Here is a 20,329-nt window from a genome sequence, read left to right as displayed (position 1 = left end):
CTGCCATGTCTTTTAAGGTCCTATGTCAGGTTAATCTTTTTTAGTGGCCTTTGAAATCTAGTACTTAACCATTCCCACGTTGGTGGAAGACATGTCTCCCCTTTGTGCTTTGTCCCCGTGTGGTATGTTTCGTGTATCTCTGGTACAAAGTGTATTATCTTATTTTACCCCACGTGTCAGTAACTTTATCAGCCTGGTTCACCACTGCTGGGTTTATTCAGGGCAGGACTAATATCATATCACAGTGTGTGATACAGAATTCCACGCCCGACATACTCTGGTGCTAAGTTAGTGCTCTGGCTTGAATCTAAATTAGGGACACGTTAGTGCTGGATTGGATTGGGTTCATCTCTCCTCCCTCACAGACTCTCCTTAGGGTGTCCCAGAGCCTCTCTGGGTCCTGGATACAGCACCTCCCCCAAAAGCATGTCACTGCATTCCCTCAGAGACAGGCCACTGGAGGGGCGACCACAGTCAGTGATAGACTGGAGTTTTAACAGGCGGAGTGGAGTCCCTCACCCTTGCCATCTGCCTTAACCCCACCCACGCAGCACAGGAGCGACACTGGCCCTTTCCCCCACTCCAGAGATGGGCCTGCTGGTCCAGCTGGTCTCCCTGCCTCAGCTGCCTACGCCAACACCATCTCTCGTTGCAGAGTCCAAAGTGTTCAGAAGCTGCGTTCTGTGTCTGGTACGCAGTCACAGCCTCCCAGGGGAAAGTTAGAAGCTTTTCTTTCTCTTCTGAAACGTCTTATTTTCATCATGACTATTGTGATGACCTGGAAAAGGTAAGGAGATGTGTATGTCTGTATGCATATAAAATTATAAAAGAGACAACTTTAAAAATTAAATTTTACCTTTCAAATATCACTAGTGGCAACGCTTTGGTATACAAGATTCTGCTCATTTTTCTACACACGTATCTAAATATCCATACATAAATAACCCAGTTGTGATCACCATATTCTCTAGAAACCTGCGTGTTACGTTAAATATACGGTGAAGCTGTGCTCTGACAACACGCTCCATTTCAAGTATAATTGGACATAGTGAAGTAGGAGGTACCATGGCCTCGATTATTATAATTTATTGAACTACTTAAAAACATAGTTGGCCACATTGCTTGTTTCTAATATGTGACCATTATAGACACTCCTGAGAGGGCCGTAAAGGTAGCTTTGGCATAAAGCAGCCCCTATTCTGAGGGTTGTTTGGGTTATTACTTTACAACAGGCTCCTCCCGTCTTCCTCCCTTCGCCTCTTCCTGAGGACCCTGAGCAGTTGAAATGGAATCCATGAGCCTTTCTTGTTATTAATTCTATCTGAGAAGAAACAGCAGCAAAGCTGCTCAGGGGCTGGGGTCCATGTCCCTTTCTCATCTGCCTTCCTTCACTCTCACTCTCTCCAGCTGCCTCTTCTCCAGCTTAGCTCAAGAGTTCACCTCTGCATGTCCATGAGGATGGAGCCAGGAGGAGGGACAGGCCACAGTTACAGCACTGAGCCAGGGAGAGGGACAAGTCTCAGCAGCAGCACTGAGCCAGGGAGAGGGACAGGTCACAGCTAGGACAACTGAGCCAGGGAGAGGGACAGGCCACAGCAGCAGCATTGATGGTCTTTTGGACATTGCATTTTCACTGTGGTCATCTATATTTTCCCAGAGAAAACATAAAAAGGAAGGAAAAGACTAAAGAATCCAGAGCTGCCTGAGAAAGGACCACATGCTTTCAACTGTTAATGAATCACCAGAGAGCTTGATTTCAACAGGCTTCCCGAGAGTGAAATGTGTTCCACGTGTGTGGCTGGGAGAGCCTGCCTAGTGGCTCCTTCCATCTGTGACGGTTGTTCGGTATCGCCCACAACATGACTTTCCCAACTTTTCTAACACCCCAAGGAACCCAGGGAGGTATGGATGCTTGTTTTCTCTGGATTTCCGTGAGCAGAGCAACAGCTGAGGAGAGGCCGTCTGATGAGAGTTGCACTCTGTCTGGCGTCAGCCATGGCCGGATCTGTCAGGCTTCCTCCTCTTCTCTGCCTCCTTGGTTTCGTGCCTTGCATGGGGCCTTCCTCTGCTCAGAAGGCATCACTTTCCATCCTGTGTAGGTCTGGCAACGTGCAGCTCACGCAGCTGTGAAGGATTATAGCTGAGGGACAGCTAAGGGAGCACCACACATGGTTGATAGTTACCTCCTAAGAGTTTCAGGGACGTACAAGACAACAGTCGCCACAGATTCCCACTCCTGTTCACTTCTTGGGACAATAGGGAGAGATGTCTTTGTGAGTGTGTGCTTTCAGAATATGATACCAGGGGGTGCTGTGTCAGAATTGGCCGAGGGCCCATAACAAGACTCAACTCTCATATTCTCAAGCACCAAAGTTAGGTGCTTTCCTAGCCTCAGAAGCTGACATTGAGGAACAGACGGACAGACAGACCCCAGTTTGCCACCATCCTGCTTTCAAGATGTTAGAAACAAGAGAAAATATAAGGCTAATTGTAGATCAAACATTCCCGTAAGAACAGTCATCCTACACCCCTGATGGGATGGGATGGATGGGTGCCTCTCTCTTTCCTAATGAGACAAACCTCGTAAGACAACAGGGACCCGAGAATAGAAGACCTTGGGTCTGGGGACATTGCATGTGACTCCTGCCAGGGACATCCAGGGAGCTTCAGGCTGAGTCAGGCACTCTGGGTCAGAAGCATAGAAAGTGCAGGTGAACAGCAGGGATTCAAAGTAAGAGATGCAGGCAGTGGAGAGAGGAGACCAAGCAGGCAGTGGAGAGAGGAGACCAGGCAGGCAGTGGAGAGAGGAGACCAGGCAGGCAGTGGAGAGAGGAGACCAGGCAGGCAGTGGAGAGAGGAGACCAGGCAGGCAGTGGAGAGAGACCAGGCAGGCAGTGGAGAGAGGAGACCAGGCAGGCAGTGGAGAGAGGAGACCAGGCAGGCAGTGGAGAGAGGAGACCAGGCAGGCAGTGGAGAGAGGAGACCAGGCAGGCAGTGGAGAGAGGAGACCAGGCAGGCAGAGGATAGAGGAGACCAGGCAGGCAGTGGAGAGAGGAGACCAGGCAGGCAGTGGAGAGAGGAGACCAGGCAGGCAGAGGATAGAGGAGACCAGGCAGGCAGTGGAGAGAGGAGACCAGGCAGGCAGTGGAGAGAGGAGACCAGGCAGGCAGTGGAGAGAGGAGACCAGGCAGGCAGTGGAGAGAGGAGACCAGGCAGGCAGTGGAGAGAGGAGACCGGGCAGTCAGTCTGGGGACTGGGAGGTGGGAGAGTCCCACAGATGCAAAACACCCAGGAAAAGACAGTTTCCCAGCCAGAAAACTCAAGAAGGTCGATGTTGGTGAATCAAAACCAGTGTATACTCTTTCCCCTATACCGCCCCTGTTCACAAAGGTCCAGGGCAGCCTAGTGGGTGGCAGGCAGCAGGGAGTTCTCCCTGAAGCCGAAACTCAGAAACTTGGTTTCTAAAAGGAGTTAATGGTTCCTTATGTTGAACTGGGTGTCTAAATGGTAAGTATCATAAGGCAGGTCAAGGGAGCTTTATTTTATTGTCCAACCACAAGAGGATGAGCTCTGGTGGCTGCTGGGGTTATTTTTAGGGAAGAGCAGGCCATGTAGGCTCAGTCACTCAGTGGGGGACATAATGTGATCCTTGTGAACTGCAAACACAAGGGTCTTTATTTCAACATGCAAGCTTTGTAATTTGGCTTCTGATATATTATTTGTCATCCTGCGAACCTCTGCCCTAACCAACAATGGAGTCCACTCTAGGGACACCAAGGAAAGGGTTAAATCTTTATTTATTAAACACCCGTGATATTTCAGGGTCTGTTGGAGATGTTCGTGTGGAGCACCTGACTCAGTTTTTGTCAACACACTGTGTTCATCAGCATCTCCACTTAATCAATGTGCAAATGGATGCAAAGGTGAGTGGGCGACCTTCCGAAGGTCAACAGTCGGTGCCTGGCCGAGCTCACTGTCCCTGGTGCTGTGTGCACACTGCTGCTCAGGTCTTCGAGGAAGACCCAACATGGGAAGGAGGCCCAGAGATGATCAGAGCCACCAGCTCACACACTCACACCACCATGTACATTTTCATGATACCTGAACATGTGCCCAGGGTACTGACTGCCTTCTCAGGATGAGACAGGGGACAGCAGCCGATGTTTTCAGAGACTTATTTCTTCCTACTATACACCAGAGTATTGTCTCTTAAACTGAATGGAAAACTGAATCTACACCAGGCTAGTTCTTTCCACTAGATAGGAATTACCCTTCCGAAGTCGCAAACCTCTCAGGTTCCTGCCTGTAGCAGGTGCAGAGCAGTGCTTCTCTCCTGCCGTCTTCCTCCTCTCCTGAGATGGGAAAACAGCCTCTGCATTTCACTGTCTTCCACGGGGCTGGAGGCAGGGTGGTGTTGCCATGGCAACTGTGGCAGAATTTAGGACACAGAGGATATTTGGGTCTTGCTGCATCTTTGACCAAAAGTTGCTGTGTGACAGTGTCTCTCCATAGCATGTGGTAGCCTCTGGGCTCGTCATTCTCCCGTTGAAGACATGTCTCCTTCACCCTTGGTGCTGGGTTTCACAAACAAATCTCCAGGGAGGAAACAGTGCCCTCTGCTTCTCTCCCTCTCTCTCCCCTCCCCCACTCTCTTCTTCTTTTCTTCCTTTCTCTCTTTTAACCTTTCTCTTTCTTTTTAAATTTTTTTCACTCTGAGGATCTTATACATGCTTATGGAGAAATATAATATCTACCCCTACATTCTTCTTCTCCTCTTTTGTCCTTATTCTTTGAGAAGCTCATTCATGTGTATACTGTGTTTCGATCATACCCCACTCCCAGACACCCCTCCAACTCCACTCCCCAACTCCACATCTTCCTTTCAATTTCATGTTCTCATATTCTCTCTGTCTTTCTCTGTCTCTGTCTCTGTCTCAGTCTCTGTCTCGCTCTCTCTCTGGCTTATAACCCACTAAGTCCAGTTAATTCAGCCTTTATATACTTTGCTGTATAGATATCCACTGAAGTAAGGACACACTACAATAATGCCCCCCCATACCTCTTCCTTCCAGAAACTTCTGATAGCTCCTCATCTAGGAGTGGGACCTCCTAAGCCCCTCCCAGGTCCATGATGGGATTTTGGGTAACTGGGCTCTGTGTAAGTAACCATCCCATGTGATGTTCAGTTTACAGCTCTCCTTCTGGTCCTTGCCAAGGCTCATTGAAGAAGAGGGAAATGAAAGAATTAAGGAAATAAGGGAACTGTGAACAGAATATATTGTCTAAAGTGTTTTCAATAAGAAATAATATATAGTGTTCATATTTTCTTACTTTCACTTGGTATTTTACAATCCACACTTGCTGCTTTTGGAATAATTAAAAGTATCCGAGTGTGGATAAGTTCTAAAAAAAATCCTGAAATCAGATCATGAGAGGCGAATATTAGGCAAAGAGGAAGGGTAGGGTGGACACAGGAGACATTAGCGAGGAAAATAATCTAGGAGAGAGAAGACAGAGGAAGAGGAAGGGTCAGAGGATCAGGAGAAGAGGAGGCAGGGGAGCCATAATGGTGTCTGTCACACTACATGTCGCCTTCCAGGATTTTAAATGTTAAAATAAGAGTCAATGTCTTCTTTTCATGTTATTAAGATTTCAAGCCTGTTAGAGTTAGAGGCAAAGTACACAAGGGCTCCAGTTCTCCAGCCAAGGCGGGAGGAAAGGACAATGGAGGCCCCCCCCCCGCCCCCAGCCCCCACGTTCACCCAGTTCACCCAGTTCACACTGGGAAATTTACCGCAGAATCGGTGCTTCCTGGAGGCCACACCTTCCTTCCTTGTGCCTGGGTATAAACTGAGAGTGCAGGATAAATGTAGACCCAACTCTCCAAGCCTGGGAACTGAAATCAACTGGTTTTCTTTGTAAGCTGATTAGCTCAGATACTTGCTACAGTAACAGAAAGCAGACAAAGGCACCCATCAACCCTTCTCCTTTTTCCCATGGTGATTGTGATGTAGATTCTGGTCTTTTCAGTGGGATAAAAATTACATGTGGAAGTTGAAAGAGAAATGTTCTATAATCTTTATTTAGATTTTAAGGCTGCACTGAAAGCATTCTTCTGTTTTTAAGATTTGTTTATTTCTCGTGTGTGTGTGTGTGTGCATGTGTGTATGTATCTGTGTGTGTATGTGTGTGCATGTATGTGCATGTGTGTATGTGTGTATGTGTGTGTGTGTGTGTGTAGGTATGTATGTGTGTGTATGTGTGTGTGTATCCATGTGCATGTGTGTATGTGTGTATGTGTGTGTATGTATGTATGTATGTGTATCTCTGTGTGTGTGTGTGTATGTGTGTATGTGTGTGTATGTATGTATGTATGTGTATCTCTCTCTGTGTGTGTGTGTGTGTGTGTGTGTGTGTGTGTGTGTGTGCTGAGTACAGGACCTGGGGAGGTCAGAAGAGAATATCAACTCCCAGAATAGAGTCCAGGTGACTGTGAGATGCGCAGCACCAGTGCTGGGATGGGGACTGAACTCACGTTCTGTGAAAGAGTCTCAAGTGATCTCAATGGCTGAGCCTTCTCCCCAGCTCTTCTATTCTTCCTCTGAACTAAAGTCTCAGAATTCTCTCCCACAGAGAGGAACTCAGCTCTTTTCTCTACATTGTATCTGTTCTCGCTGTTCATGATGGGAGCATCGCAGCTGCTCTTGCTCCCTGCGGCCTCTGGGTACTGGATGCCTTTACACTCCGAGCATGTTATGGAAGGAGAAACAGAGATCAAGCATAAAGGGAGAAATAAAATGGTAGTAATGAAGGGCCTTGGGCCAAAAGTGCCATTACCACAAGAGCACAGAATAAAATATATTTAATATTCTCTAGATCTTTTTGCTGGTGATATTAAAGAAAAAACCATGCTACCCAAACATTAAGAAAATTATTTTAATAAAGCTCAGCATCATTTGAGGGAATTGTGTAGTGCCAGCTCCTAATAATTACAAGGCAGCCTCACAAAAATGAAGTTAATTCCGTGGCTGCATATCAACCCAAGTTTTCTGAAAACAAAATGTCTTTCCAAAGTCTCCATTAAGTGTGGTCTGGTCTGTAAGCATATAAGTATTGGATTAGAAAAAGGAAAAAAAAAAAGGAGAAACAATTGAACTAAGTGGTTTTTCCATTAAACCCGTGGAGCATTTTATACATTGTATAAGATCATCCGTATCCCAGAAGCTGCCCAGTCAGTTAAATGTAATCAGCTGGAATTAAAAACAGGTTCAGCGGAGAGATCCCCAGTGGCCCGAGAGTTTCCCGGTTACTCAGCCTACAGACTTGGGGTAAAGTCTGTTGCTTGAATTTATTGCAGAAGCAATAGTTATTGACTACTCCTGATCCGACTCCCCAGGACTGCGGTCGGCAGGAAGGTATTCCCTGTGGGGTTCGGTGGGGCTGTGTAGTTGGCTGGATTGAGAACCCTGCTACTGGTGTTTGCGGAGAAGCTCTGAGCTCCAAGGGAGTGAGCAGAAGGCATTTATTCCCTGTAAGAAGTTTCCCACATCGTACTGTGCTTTGCTGGAACCACAGGGTCCTTCACATTTAGCCTCTACCCAATCCAACAAAAAATCTCGTCGTCAACTAAAACATACATCCCGTATTAAGTACAGCAGTCCTGTAGGGCCTTGTCTCTGGCACAGGTGCCAGGAATGGCCATGCTGGAATTGTGACCGCCGTCATCTTCTCTTCATGTGAAAATCTCATCCAGTTCCTCCGTCATCCACCTGCATGAGGTCTGCTATCAGATTCTTCCTTTTAGGGGTGAGGTAATCAAGGGACATGAAGTCATCTTCACAGTTTTTTACAGGCTGGCTTTTGTTTCTTCTCCTAAGTTCGTAAGTTGACAGTCAGAACTGGAGACAAGATTTTAAAGAAGCAATTAGACTCATCCGAAGTCCTTAAGGTAGGCCTAAACCCAACATTACTGGGATTCTCAGAGGAAGAGGAGACCAGGACACAGACAGACAGAGGGAAGACAGCAAAGACAGCCTGACCGTGTGGGGAAGAGGTCTCAGGAACCAGCCATGCTGACTTCTCAGCTCAAGAATTATGACATAAACTATTTTGGCCACCTAGTTCATGGTGCTTTGTCACAGTAGGGCAAGCATACTCGTGTGGAGAGACCTCAGCCATGCTGGCTTGTACTGTATGCTGTCACCGCTGGCCTTCTTCAGGCCAACCACTCATACCTCAGTGTGGCAGGATTCACTACAAACGAGGACTTGCCTCTACCTCCACCAGAGTCCCCCACCATAACACTTTGCTTGTAAAGCCCAGTCATTTCTATTGTGTTCCACATTGCTTGAGCCAGGTCCCCTGGATCTTAATCTTGGGGAAAGTTTCAGCATCGCCTGCCTTCCCCAGTGTAGCCTCTCTGTAGTTCAGTTATTTCTTGGCTACGTGGTTTTCCCAAGAAGGAGTAGCACACCCCAGGCTGTGCTGCGCTGGGCTGGTCTCAATGTTTGGCTCTGTAACACCCAAACCCTTCTTTCTGGGGCCTTTGCTCCTCCTTCTTTCTCTCTCATTACCAAGGCACAGATTTTGGCCATTATTTCTGGCAAGTCAATGTTCTGTCTCCACATTCCTCCCCACATGAGCTATAGCAACCACAATACAAACAGGCTAAATGCAGAGCAGATGCTGACCATGGCCCGAGGTGAGGGGCTGCGGACATGAACCTGTTGGCAAACACTTCCCGAACACTCAGCTGCCACCTGAGGCACGGTTTATATGGAAATGCAGGGCAGACCCTCAGCCATCCTGGAGCATCAGAAATATTAATAACTGATGGTGAAATCAATGACACCCAATGCCCTCCTTTCCCTGATACATATACACATAAATGCATACACACATATGCACATATACACACACACACATACACACACAGAGAAAGAGAGAGAGACATACACAGAGATATACCCACATATACACATAAACACATGCATACAGACAAATATTTGCACATTTACACATGGACAGACACATAGCACACGTGTACATCTACCACATGCATCTGTACACACAACACACAGAGAGAGACATACACAGACACACACACATATACACGTAAACATATACATATAGATAAATATGCACACATATACACACAGACATATAGCACACGTACATACATCTATCACATGCATCTGCCCACACATGTGCACACACACACACACACACACACACACACACACACACCAGCTTCAGTCAAGTGTGTTTCCCTGGGGGGGACCTTGTTTTACCCCTGTGCCCACCTGGCCCAAGTCTGACCTTGGAAACAGTGCAGAATCTGGAAATGGATGTGTCTGTCAGTCACTCACACATGTCTGCTACTGAAACCAAGGCACTGACTGACTGCCTTGACAAAAGGAATGGTTGCTGAGAGGGCAAGATGCTGCAACAGGCCTTAGACACACCACCATTGCCTTTCACGTCACTTTTGGCAGTTACTCTCCCCACTGGCTGACGACTCGCTGTCCCAGGATGCGGAAGTAGAAGAGTCTGTTGCTGTTATCTGATTCCCCACTCTCACATTTGCCCGCTGCTGTTATTCAGTGTGATTTACCTCTCCTGAGCCGGTAAGTCTGATCCCTATTGCCTTTATGAAGGGATCTGATATTAGAGGCTCAGTCCCTGTGTCACATGGCAGTCTGCTGTACAGCAGGCTGCCCCTTGATGCAGTAGAGTGCCCTTCCTCTTTCCACCAGCTTAGGGTACAGTGTGAGGCTCCCACAACATCTGAGCAGTTGCTGTGCCATGCCCTTGTCCCTCCCTAGCTTTGAGAACAGTGAGACTAAAGACATTTCTTTGTCAGTGATGCACCCTCATGCTACTGTGATAGCAATAGGAAACTGAGCAAGATGACTCTCCAAGGAGACTTTTCTTTTGCACTCCTGAGCTGCGTAGCCTGGCGCTTCTGGCTCTCTAGAATGCTCTTCTGCAAGAGCCACTGGGCTCTGAGCACTGGGGGAGGTGTGGAAAAGAGGGCAACTTGAGAATGAATTTCAGTATTGAGAAAATGCCCCCTATGTCCCTGATGTACCGTGCTTAGTCATACACCTCCTCGGCCATCTTGAAATTCCATCCACTTTATTTTCTTCACATTCATTTTATTTCAAACTGTTCAATGACCTCCCCTGTCTCCCTGTCTAGAGCTTTCACAAGACAGTCTGCCGCAAAGTGGTCAGAACTTACCAGCACGGAATACCGAGAAGGGCGTTAATCATGCCTGTAGCCCTAAGTTATAAGATGCACATTTGACCAACTGTCTGACTGTCTGGTGGCCCATGGACTGAGGCATAGTGTCCTTTAGGATGGAGGGATGGGTCGTCACTGATTGGATGTTGGTTAGATGTCTGTACCGAGAGTCCCCAGGGAAGGCTGTGAATTCTTTACCGTGACCACAATGACCTTGTAACTCTAATTTGCTCCCAGGAAAGCAAACTGTAGTGATTGCTCTAGTTCTGACCCTGTGGATGTAGGATGATGGAGATGTACAGGACCCTGCAGACTTCCTAAAGTGTAAAACAACTTATTTTGCATTGCTTAATACATCTGTGATTAAACCTTTTATTAATCTTCGCCTAGAGAAACTGACTGGTGCAGTTTATCCCTCAAAAGCCTGGGCTTCGGAGTGAAAACACCAGTATTAAAATGCCAATTCTTGGTAGTACCCTTTTCCTTGACAATATTTGACTTTCCCATTGTTAAGGACAACCCTTCCTTGATTTTATGTATTTTCTTATTATGAAACAAACTTGTCTAGCAATGGACACAGACCATGCAGGCTGGTGGAATTACAGCACCAGGGCAGCCATTAGCCAAAATGGAAAGACAGGAAAATATACTGAGCTTGCTTAAGAGGCTGGGAGTCTTTTGAGTCAACTGGAGTATGTGCAGTGAGGCTACTACATATGGCTGCAAGTGGCTTTATACCGCATGGACACATTGTGTAATATTCCTTCCTTAAAGATGATGAAGCTGGGCCTAGGAAGATGGCTTAGCAGTCAAATGCTTATTGTGCAAGCATGAGAACCTGGCCCAGCCCCAACAATCCCCATAAAAAGCTGGGCATGGCAGTGTGCATCTGTAACTCAGTCCTGGGTTTTGGCAGAGACAGGCAGGCACCAGAGGCTTGCTGGTCAGCCAGTTTAGCTTAACTGGTGGGCTCCAGGTGCACAGAGTCCTGTCTTAGAAGATGAGTTAAAGAATGACAGAGGAAGATACCAACTCAATTCTGGCCTCTACATGCATGCACACACATGCACACATGTGTACACACATATATACACAATTAGAATTAGAGATTATGCTCCCTTTGAGTTCCAGGACTTAGTGACTCACTACCAGTAACTCACTGCTGTTTATGACACTGAGTAGTTTCATAAAAAGCTCCCCTTCAGCTTTCCTCTCTCCATCCAGCATCCTGAAGCAGGGTGGCCTAAGGATATATCACTTGTTCCTGGAGGGGACTGTGATTCATAGCACTGGGCATTTTTGTAACAGTCATAGCAGGATGGTATCATATTAACTAGTCCCTCATTAAGATTCATCCATCCATCCATGCACACATCCATGCATTTATCCATCCATCCATCCATCCACCCATCCATCTACCCATCCATCCATCCATCCATCCATCCATCCATCCATCCATCCATCCATCCTTCCATGCATCCATCTTTCTATCCATCCATCCATGCATCTATCCATGCATACATGCATACATCCATGCATCCACCTATCCATCTATCTGTCCATCCATCTGTCTACCCATCCATCCATCCATCCATACATACATACATACATACATGTATACATTCTGTGTTTAATCATTATTAGTGAAACCTCATCCAGCATAGTTCAAGAATGCAAGGGGGATTCACACAGAGCTATCATGTCAAAATTTTCTTGAATCATTTCCCCACAGAAAGAATCAGAGAATGTGGTGATGGAGGGACAGAGAAACAAATTCTATCCCAAGTCTCTTCATGCCAAGGTAGTAAGACTGGGGAAAGGATGCTGATGTGGGAGAACCAGATTGCCTGTTCAACCTGTGATACAAGTCTATGCATTTTTCTTCAAAAGAGTAACAATGTTACATGATGATAGGATTGTCCTAACTGAGGTTTATTATGGCTTGCCTTGACAGTGAAAACTACAGATGAGAACAGCCTAGGGCAGAGTCCAGAGCTTGTCTGCTGGTCATTTCTGCTGCTGCTGGATTCTGAGAGTAACTAACTATGTGGAAACGGAGAGCTAACACCCTCAGAACAGAACTGCATGTCTCAATGTCGAAGCTAAGACCTAGTGATAAACATGGGGAGAAAGGCTATCTACTGAGATCAGATGATTGACCCTTGAAGGAGAATGGGTTGATATAAACGGGAAGTCCCTAGGAAAGCCGCAAGTGGCAGTAAAGGTATTGGAGAATCTTCTAGTGACTATAGTTGAAATCAGAGCAGGGTGATATGGAGGAATGTTGCTGTTGACAGAGAAGGTAACAAGAAAAAAAAGGGGGGTGTCTTGAGACAGTATCTCACTGTACTGCTCAGGCTGTCCCAAACCTCTAACGCTTCTGCTTTAGCCTTTCAAGGGCTGGGTTTTTAGCTTTTCACCCTACACCCAGCCTTTTCTGTCTTCCTGATCATAAAGTGAGACCCATGAGTGCAGGAACTTTGCTTGATTTACAGTAAAGTGCCAGCATGATGGACAGGCCCTGGAGTCTGTGGGCTCTGAGTATGTGTTTGGAAAAATGAATGAGCGAATGCCTTCTAGACTGTGTTGACTAGTCTTGGCTGTCCCCTTGACACACAGGAAGAGGGAACTTCACTTGAATTGCTTTCAACAGATTGTTGGCACATCTATGGGCGTTTTATTTATGGTAACTATTGCAGGAGGACCTAGCCCACAGCAAGTAGTGCAATCCCTAGGCAGGTGAACTCGAGTTACAAAAGAAAGGAAGCCTGGGAGCAAGCCAGTAAGCAGCATTGCTTTGTGGTATTGCTTCACTTCCTGCCTTGAGATCCTGCCCTGGCTTCCATCAATGGTGAACTGTGACCTGTAGGGTGAGACGAACCCTTTCCTCTACAAGTTGCTTTTGGTCATGGTGCTCATTACAGCACCAGAAAGCAAATTAGGACATGGGTTAGCTGTGATGTCATATCCTGTGTCTTATAGTCTATTTATTTGCATTGCCTGTCTTTCCTCCCTCCAGAATATTTCTAACTCGGTACCTCACATTGATCTTTGACATTCCAACTTCCCACAGAAAGATTTATTCAAGCAGCATCATTCATGCCAACACATCACTTTTCTGACATCATGGAGGGCAGATTCAGATTAGAAATAATTACACAAGAGACCCAGCAACTGATGTCTGGTGCTCAGGAAAACCTAACGATGCCATCTTTTAAATTTCTTTGACTCAATAGACTTAAGAATAAGAACGGTGCCCGTATACTCATTCGGTACTGGAAACTACATCTTTCTTGAGAGAGTTTCCTGTTGGCGTGCCAGGTGTGGGGCAAATGAACTGGCCAAGGTGACTTCAGCTGCTGAAAAGGTCTTGTAGAGATCTCAGAAAGGGGGCTCTGTCCACACAAACCTGCCCAGTCTTCAGAGTCTCTGTGGTGAGCTACGGAAAGGAGATCTAAGTTGTCATGACCCCTAGGAGTGAGAAAATTACCCAACCTCTGTGCAGTAAGAGAAGAAAGGGCAGGGCAGATTTCTCAAGAACTAGGGAGTGGACAGAAACGTTTCCCCCATGTCGGGGGAGGCATGGATTAAACCCCACCTGTTTCCTATAGGTTTTTTTCTTGAACAGATTGTATTGCACCTGAAGCTCAGATTTTTTTCCTTTGGAAAAATTAAAATGATACCTGGTCAACTGGAGATACAAGTGTGTTCTACGGACAAAATGGCTTATCCCGAGTGAATGTGTGTGTGTGTGTGTAAATACATTTGAGTGTGTGTCTGAGTGTGTATATATGTGTGTGTGTATGCATATGTGTGTAAGTATATATGAGTGTGTATATAAGTATGTGACTATGTATATGTATAAGTGTATATGAGTGTGTATATATGAGTGTATGTATATTAGTGTGTGTAAGTGTATATGAGTATGTGTATGAGTGTATATGAGGATGTGTATAAGTGTGCATAAGTGTATATGTAAGTATATATGAGTGTGTATGAGTGTGTAAGTGTATATGAGTATGTGTATTGTATAAATGTATATGAGTGTGTATATGTGTGCAAGAATTTATTGGTGTATGTATCTGAATGTGTGTATTTAAGTGTGTGTATATATATATCTGTGTAAGTATATATGAGTTTGTGTATGAGTGTGTGTATGTGTGTAAGTGTGTATGAGTGTGTGTGTGTGTATCAAATTTGTGGGAATATGTTTTTTCCACTCCGCATCAGTTCCGGTGACTGAACTCTGGTCATCAGGCAAGTACTCTGTCTGCTCAGTCCACTGGGATGTAAGTCAGTAGTAGAGCACTTGCCTAACATTCACAAGGCCCTGACATGATCCCCAGAATCATACACACATGCACACGCACACGCACACGCACACGCACACGCACACACACACACACACATACACACACACACTTACAAGAACACATGCATACACTTACACAACAAGCTAACTTCTAGTTTTTATTATTGGTACTAGATTCTCCACAGATAATGCAAGCCTTTATCGTCAACATTCGGCACCCAGGGATGGTTACTAGTGAGAATGACACAGACTTTGTCCCACAGTGCTCCTCAGTTCCTGTCCCTGGGAAAACAGAACTTACCCAGTGTCTTCCCAAATGAGCACAGAAGCCCAGTGCATGGGTTAAGAGAGAAGCACTCAGAACTGCAGAGACCCGAGGAAGAACTTCATGACCTTTTGAAGACCCTGGGATAGAGTTTAACAAGCCCACCCAAGGACTACTTAACTTTTTATGGTGGAAGTATTAGTCTGAGTGGGGGGCCTGTGTGTCAGTTTGCAGCCCAGAGGGACAGTAGCTCCTGTCAGCCCTAAATCTAGCAATCTTCCCCCATCTTTTTCTTAAACACTCAATTCCTTCAAATACCACTTTAATCAAAATTTCCATCTTAGTGGGTCTGTAATTAATGAGAGAATACATCTTTGTCACCCATCAAAATGTGCCAGTCAGCAGCAAAGCATGTGGTTCGGGCTGTGTCCCAGCTCCCCGTGCTGTGGTGGCCTGTCTCCCCTGCTCAGCATCCCAAAGCATGCATGGTGGACACACTAGCATTTCCCTTAGAAAGATGTCTCCCCTTCCTTCTTTATCTGGCTGGGGGAAGGGAGAGGGAAAATTTGATCTCATACATGTTTGTATGTGTCTGATGTCCTTGGAGGTAACTGTTGAGTAGAACCACAGTGACATGTTCAGGTGGCACTGTCATGTGTAGACAGAAGCCATGACCGTGGAGCTTGTAGCACCAGAACAGAGGAGGGTCATGGCCTCTGACTGGTGATGAACTCAGGAAAGATACTAACAGAGGCCATTCAGTCTCCCTGGGACATTTTTGAGGTTCCCTAAGTACACAGATGAACATTCTCCCTCTCCCTCTCCCTCTCCCTCTCCCTCTCCCTCTCCCTCTCCCTCTCCCTCTCCCTCTCCCTCTCCCTCTCCCTCTCCCTCTCCCTCTCCCTCTCCCTCTCTCCTCTTCTTCTCCTCCCTTCCTCTCTCCTTTCCCCTTCCCCTCCTGTTCTCCCCTCTCTTCCATCCCTCCCTGCACCCCCTCCCCCCAGGATAGAGCAGTCTAGCAAACTCTCCGTTTCATGAAGATCGAGATGTATTTTAAGGCTGCTAAACGGCCGTTGCTGCTTGTGCTTCCAGATGAAGGTTGTGTGAGGCGTTAGGGTAGAAGATTCGGAGGAGCCGGGCGGTGGTGGCACACGCCTTTAATCCCAGCACTTGGGAGGCAGAGGCAGGTGGATTTCTGAGTTCGAGGCCAGCCTGGTCTACAAAGTGAGTTCCAGGACAGCCAAGACTATACAGAGAAACCCTGTCTCGAAAAACCAAAAAAAAAAAAAAAAAAAATTCGGAGGGACCCTGGGTGCTCATTCGAGACAGTAAAGTAAGTTACCAAGCCAAGTGCTTTTCTGAATGCTAGAAACTAATCTCTTAGAATTCAGCAGGAATCCAGGAGGGTCCAGGATTGCTTTGAGACCTATGGTGTGGTTCCCATCATCCACCCTTCTCTGAGGATGGGCAAGGTGCCTCTCCCTCAGAGAGAAGACCTTTAACAGAAGTGACTGAGAGCTTGTCTTGTACCCTACCTGCACTCTGGCTTGTCCTTCCAAGGTGTTGGGGGGCCTTGAAACTTGCCCATGTGGCAGCCATCCCTTCTCACTTTGGCTTTGTGCCTCTGCTTTTACTGTGAAAGAGCACACTTCACCAGCACCCTGGTCCTAGATTCCTCAGCCTCCGTCTTCTTACAGGAGCCAGGACAAACATTTGTTATCTTAAATTTCTGAGCTTTCTGACTTTTCAGTGGCCGTCTCTGTAGACACATGGAGGTGATGCTGTTGGCTAGCTGCTTCGAAGGTGAAATGCAGAGCTTCTGCCTCTGCCGGAATGAGCCCTCACTTGCTGTGGGTCCAGGGGAGGACTGCCTCAGCCTGTCCTGTGCATCAGGGCCATACCTTGAGCTAGAAATCTAGGCAAGTCAAGCTGGGCTGACAGCCTGGACCTCTAAACAATGACAATCTGTGCGGTTGAGTTTTTATGACATAGAAGCACTGAGCAGAGGTGCCAAGTCTTTGTGTTCTGGTTACACAGGGTTACCCCAGAACAAAGTGGGGAGACTGTCAGGAGAGGCCCTGTGATGCAGCCTCTGGTGCAGTATAGCCTGCAGCTGTGCTGAGTGGGTGTGAGGCTGCCTGCCTGGGCAGAAGCCAGGAGTCTGAGAGGAACAGGCTCAGGCTGACTTCTGGAAAAGTGGAGGCAAGTGGGAGAGGGAGAGAGATGGAGGGGGGGAAAGGGAGGGAGAGAGAGGAAGAAAGAAAGGGAGAGGGAGAGAGAGGGAGGGAGGAAGAGAGGGAGGAGGAGAGGGACAGGGGAGGGGAGGGGAGGGGAGGAGGAATAGGAGGGGGGAGCCCCATGCTATGTGTTCCACCCTGTCTTCTGCTGAAATGAGTGTTTAAACGTACCATTGCCAGAAGTATTTTCAGATTCTAAAACTGCAAGAGAATTTTCAAGTGCCAGAATAAAATCCTCCATAATATATAAAAATGTTCTGGCTTCATTGATTAGGATGGAGATAACCAAATCTCTCTTTTCAGCATCAGCTTGGGTGTAAGAACTCACGATCCCTAAGGAAGTCTGTGCTTGCTTCTGCAAGATTTAATTGTTGTTATCATGCAAAGCAGTGCAGGTAGGTCCCGTTCCTTCCAGATGAGAGACTCCAGTTGATTTAAGCCTTCTTGAGAAACATTTTTCTGCTCTTGGGGAAGGTAAGATCAGTACAAATATTAGTGAGCACACAAATTCTTGTCCGTGTGAAGGCAAAGCACACATGTTGTGAGGAATCTCCCATGCACTGTGTCAGGACAACCACACAGCATGTGATGTCTTCCTGAGGACATATGCATCTTAAACTTTGGCATGTCTCTTATTTGAACTGAACAGTTAAAGGCTGTGTGCCTGTGAGTGGTGTGATTTTGTTCACATATCTCATACTTTAATTTGTTTTCATTAAAAAACAAAAAAACAAAAACAAAAAAAAAAACCAACCTATCCTTATCAAAGCAAAGCAAAGCAAAACAAAAACAAAACCAAAACCAAAAAGACAAGTATAGCGGAACCTTTAGTTTAGCTGAAGTATTGAAACCATTCAGTAATCTGTCCACCCATGGTCCTTATGCCCTGTGTGTGCATCTAAGCGTGGGGTTTCTTCAGCGACTCCATCTCTGTTTTCCTACCTTGGATTAGCTTCCTCCTGACATTACTCTGGAGTAAGCCCACATCTTCTTTGAGTTGTTCCCACATCCGATATTCATTCTTTTGCATTCTTTGTCCAGTAGTTATTTTAAGTCTTAGGGTCTTGTTTGTCTCGCTTTCTCTTCCAGTTAAAGAATTAAAAGGCAGGGAAAACCTCACATGTAACAAAGTAACAGCAGAAGGATCTCAGAAACAGCAAACAGCAGCAGCAGAGTCAGCTGACTTTCGTTAGGGGTAAGATTTTCCCTCCCTCCCTCCCTCCCTCCCTCCCTCCCTCCCTCCCTCCCTCCCTCCCTCCCTCCCTCCCCCCTCTCTCTGTCTCTCTGTCTCTGTCTCTTTCTGTCTCTCTCTGACTCTCTCTCTGTCTCTGTCTCTGTCTCTCTGTCTCTGTCTCTCTCTGTTTCTGTCTCTCTCTTCCTCGCTCCCTCCCCCTCTCCTTCTTTGAAGTATCTTCCTCTCAGACAGAATTAGATTGATCAGTTTGAAGAACGACATGGCTGCTGGCTGACCTACAATGTTGTGTAGACATACAGGTCTGAATTGGTCTTAAACTTGCTGAGCTACTCCACCAGCTGGGGTCCTGCTGGCCTGAGGAGAGCCTGACTGGCCTTTGTTTGAAGCTGCAGGGGGTTAGGTCAGGAGGATGAGGAAAAAGCCAGCCATGGCTTGGAAGTTTGCCATCTTTTTCATTGAGTCCTGTGCCCCGTCTCTCTGCCCCGGACCTGGGAACCTAATTTCTGTTCCTTGGGTTCTTCCCGTTCTCAATCCTGCCATCCTTCCTGTTCCCGGTCCTTCTGTTCTTCCCGTTCCCGTTCATTCCTTCGCTTCTTCCATTTACCATAATAGGTGCCGCTCTCAGCAGGGGAGCATGGTCTGCGACCCAGAGACTGACTGGAACTCCTTCCATGGTTCCCTTTAGCTGCCACATTGAGATTTACATATTTGGAGTCACAGTTGATGGCTGCATCCTCTATTTGTCCTTCCATATTTCATTTTTAAGTTCATCTCCTTTTTACCTTTAGCTGGTGCTGGCCGGGTTGAGTGGGTGAAGGAGTCCTGGTAGGATTCTATGTCCATTCCCTCTGTGAGATGGTATTTAAGGTCAGAGGCTCCATCTTGTGTCTCCTGAGGGTCAGGTACTGTCCTGTGTCAGCTCAGGCCTCCTGCCTGGGTCTGCAGCTGTCCCTATAAGTTGGAGGTCTTTCCACAAGCTCTTGTTCAAGACTGGTCTGCCCTTGGCTCCATGAGCACTTCTTCATATGTTAATTCTGAAGAGAAGGACCGCCCTACCCTCACCCCCATCTCCTGTTGATTTTTAAGGTTATCTACGGAGGGATAAAAATATGCGTTCTTGTTCCTCATTGCTCATTCTTCTCTACATCTCTTCAGACATGAGACTGCAAATTGAGAGGAAAGCGAACAACCACTGAAGATGCCTTCGCTCAGGCAAACTCACCGGGTGTATTAGAGAAAGCCATGGCAGAAAGCGTATCTCTGTGGATGTCAGTACTGTTCCTAAAATGACGGGCTTATTATGAACAGTAAAACAAATTCCAAATTCAAGTTGGTAATTATGACAGCACTTGCCATGACTGTCTCTTAGGGTGAAGGATTTAATTATTTTATGCATATGCCACTAAATTCTTTTCTAGCACTGAGGGATTAACACGGACGTCCACGCAGCCCTCAGTGAGTGACTGGACAAGAGATTCCGTGTAAAGCTGCGACATCATGAAAGATGGCGCCCTGTGCTGCAAGAGGTCAGGATAGGAAGGCAGCACACAGACACAGGCTTTCTGCCAGGGACACTTGTACAGCAGCTCAGAATGGCAGTGCCAAGAGCAGCCTCCCTTTAACAAATGGCGAACATGGAACAGGACACGCAGCCAGATGGACATGGCGACTGCAGAAGTTTTCTTTCAGCTTGCAGCCCAGGGGCAACAGAAACACAAGAGACTTGAGAAGCAATTCCTGTTGGACAAACCCTGGCCTGGGCAATCCAATCATTGGGGAAATAGGATGAAGGATGTGGGATTTCTATTTGTGTCAGCTATGTGGAATAAAGAATGAGAAAGTTTTAGTATAATTCTTCACATGTAGTATTTGTTCTCTCTCATTTTACAGTGTCTAAGCACTTCTAAGTAACTTAAATTGTACCTGTTCCACTTAATCTGACACCCACAGCTGGACGTAAGTAGGAGGCGGCTCTAGACTCTCCTAGACACCCGCTGTCTCAGGGTTTTATTGTTGTGAAGAGACACCACAACCACAGCAACTCTTATAAGGAAAAAGATTGAATTGGGGCTGGC

General features: G+C 46.6%; 1 long non-coding RNA gene across 1 annotated transcript; it reads left to right on the top strand.

Annotated features, from left to right (window-relative positions):
* The first annotated feature begins 289 nt into the window (after positions 1 to 289).
* Positions 290 to 20,106, top strand: Gm34672. The gene is made up of 4 exons (XR_382532.3): positions 290 to 787; positions 3,823 to 3,923; positions 18,149 to 18,254; positions 19,410 to 20,106. It is a non-coding gene; the product is annotated as a predicted gene, 34672 (long non-coding RNA).
* The last annotated feature ends 223 nt before the right edge of the window (positions 20,107 to 20,329 follow it).

Source organism: Mus musculus, chromosome 13 (genome assembly GCF_000001635.26).
Source record: "Mus musculus strain C57BL/6J chromosome 13, GRCm38.p6 C57BL/6J".
NCBI classification, from domain to species: Eukaryota; Metazoa; Chordata; class Mammalia; order Rodentia; family Muridae; genus Mus; species Mus musculus.
The sequence above is the reverse complement of the archived record's forward strand: the minus strand, read 5'-3'. Positions and strand labels throughout refer to the sequence as shown.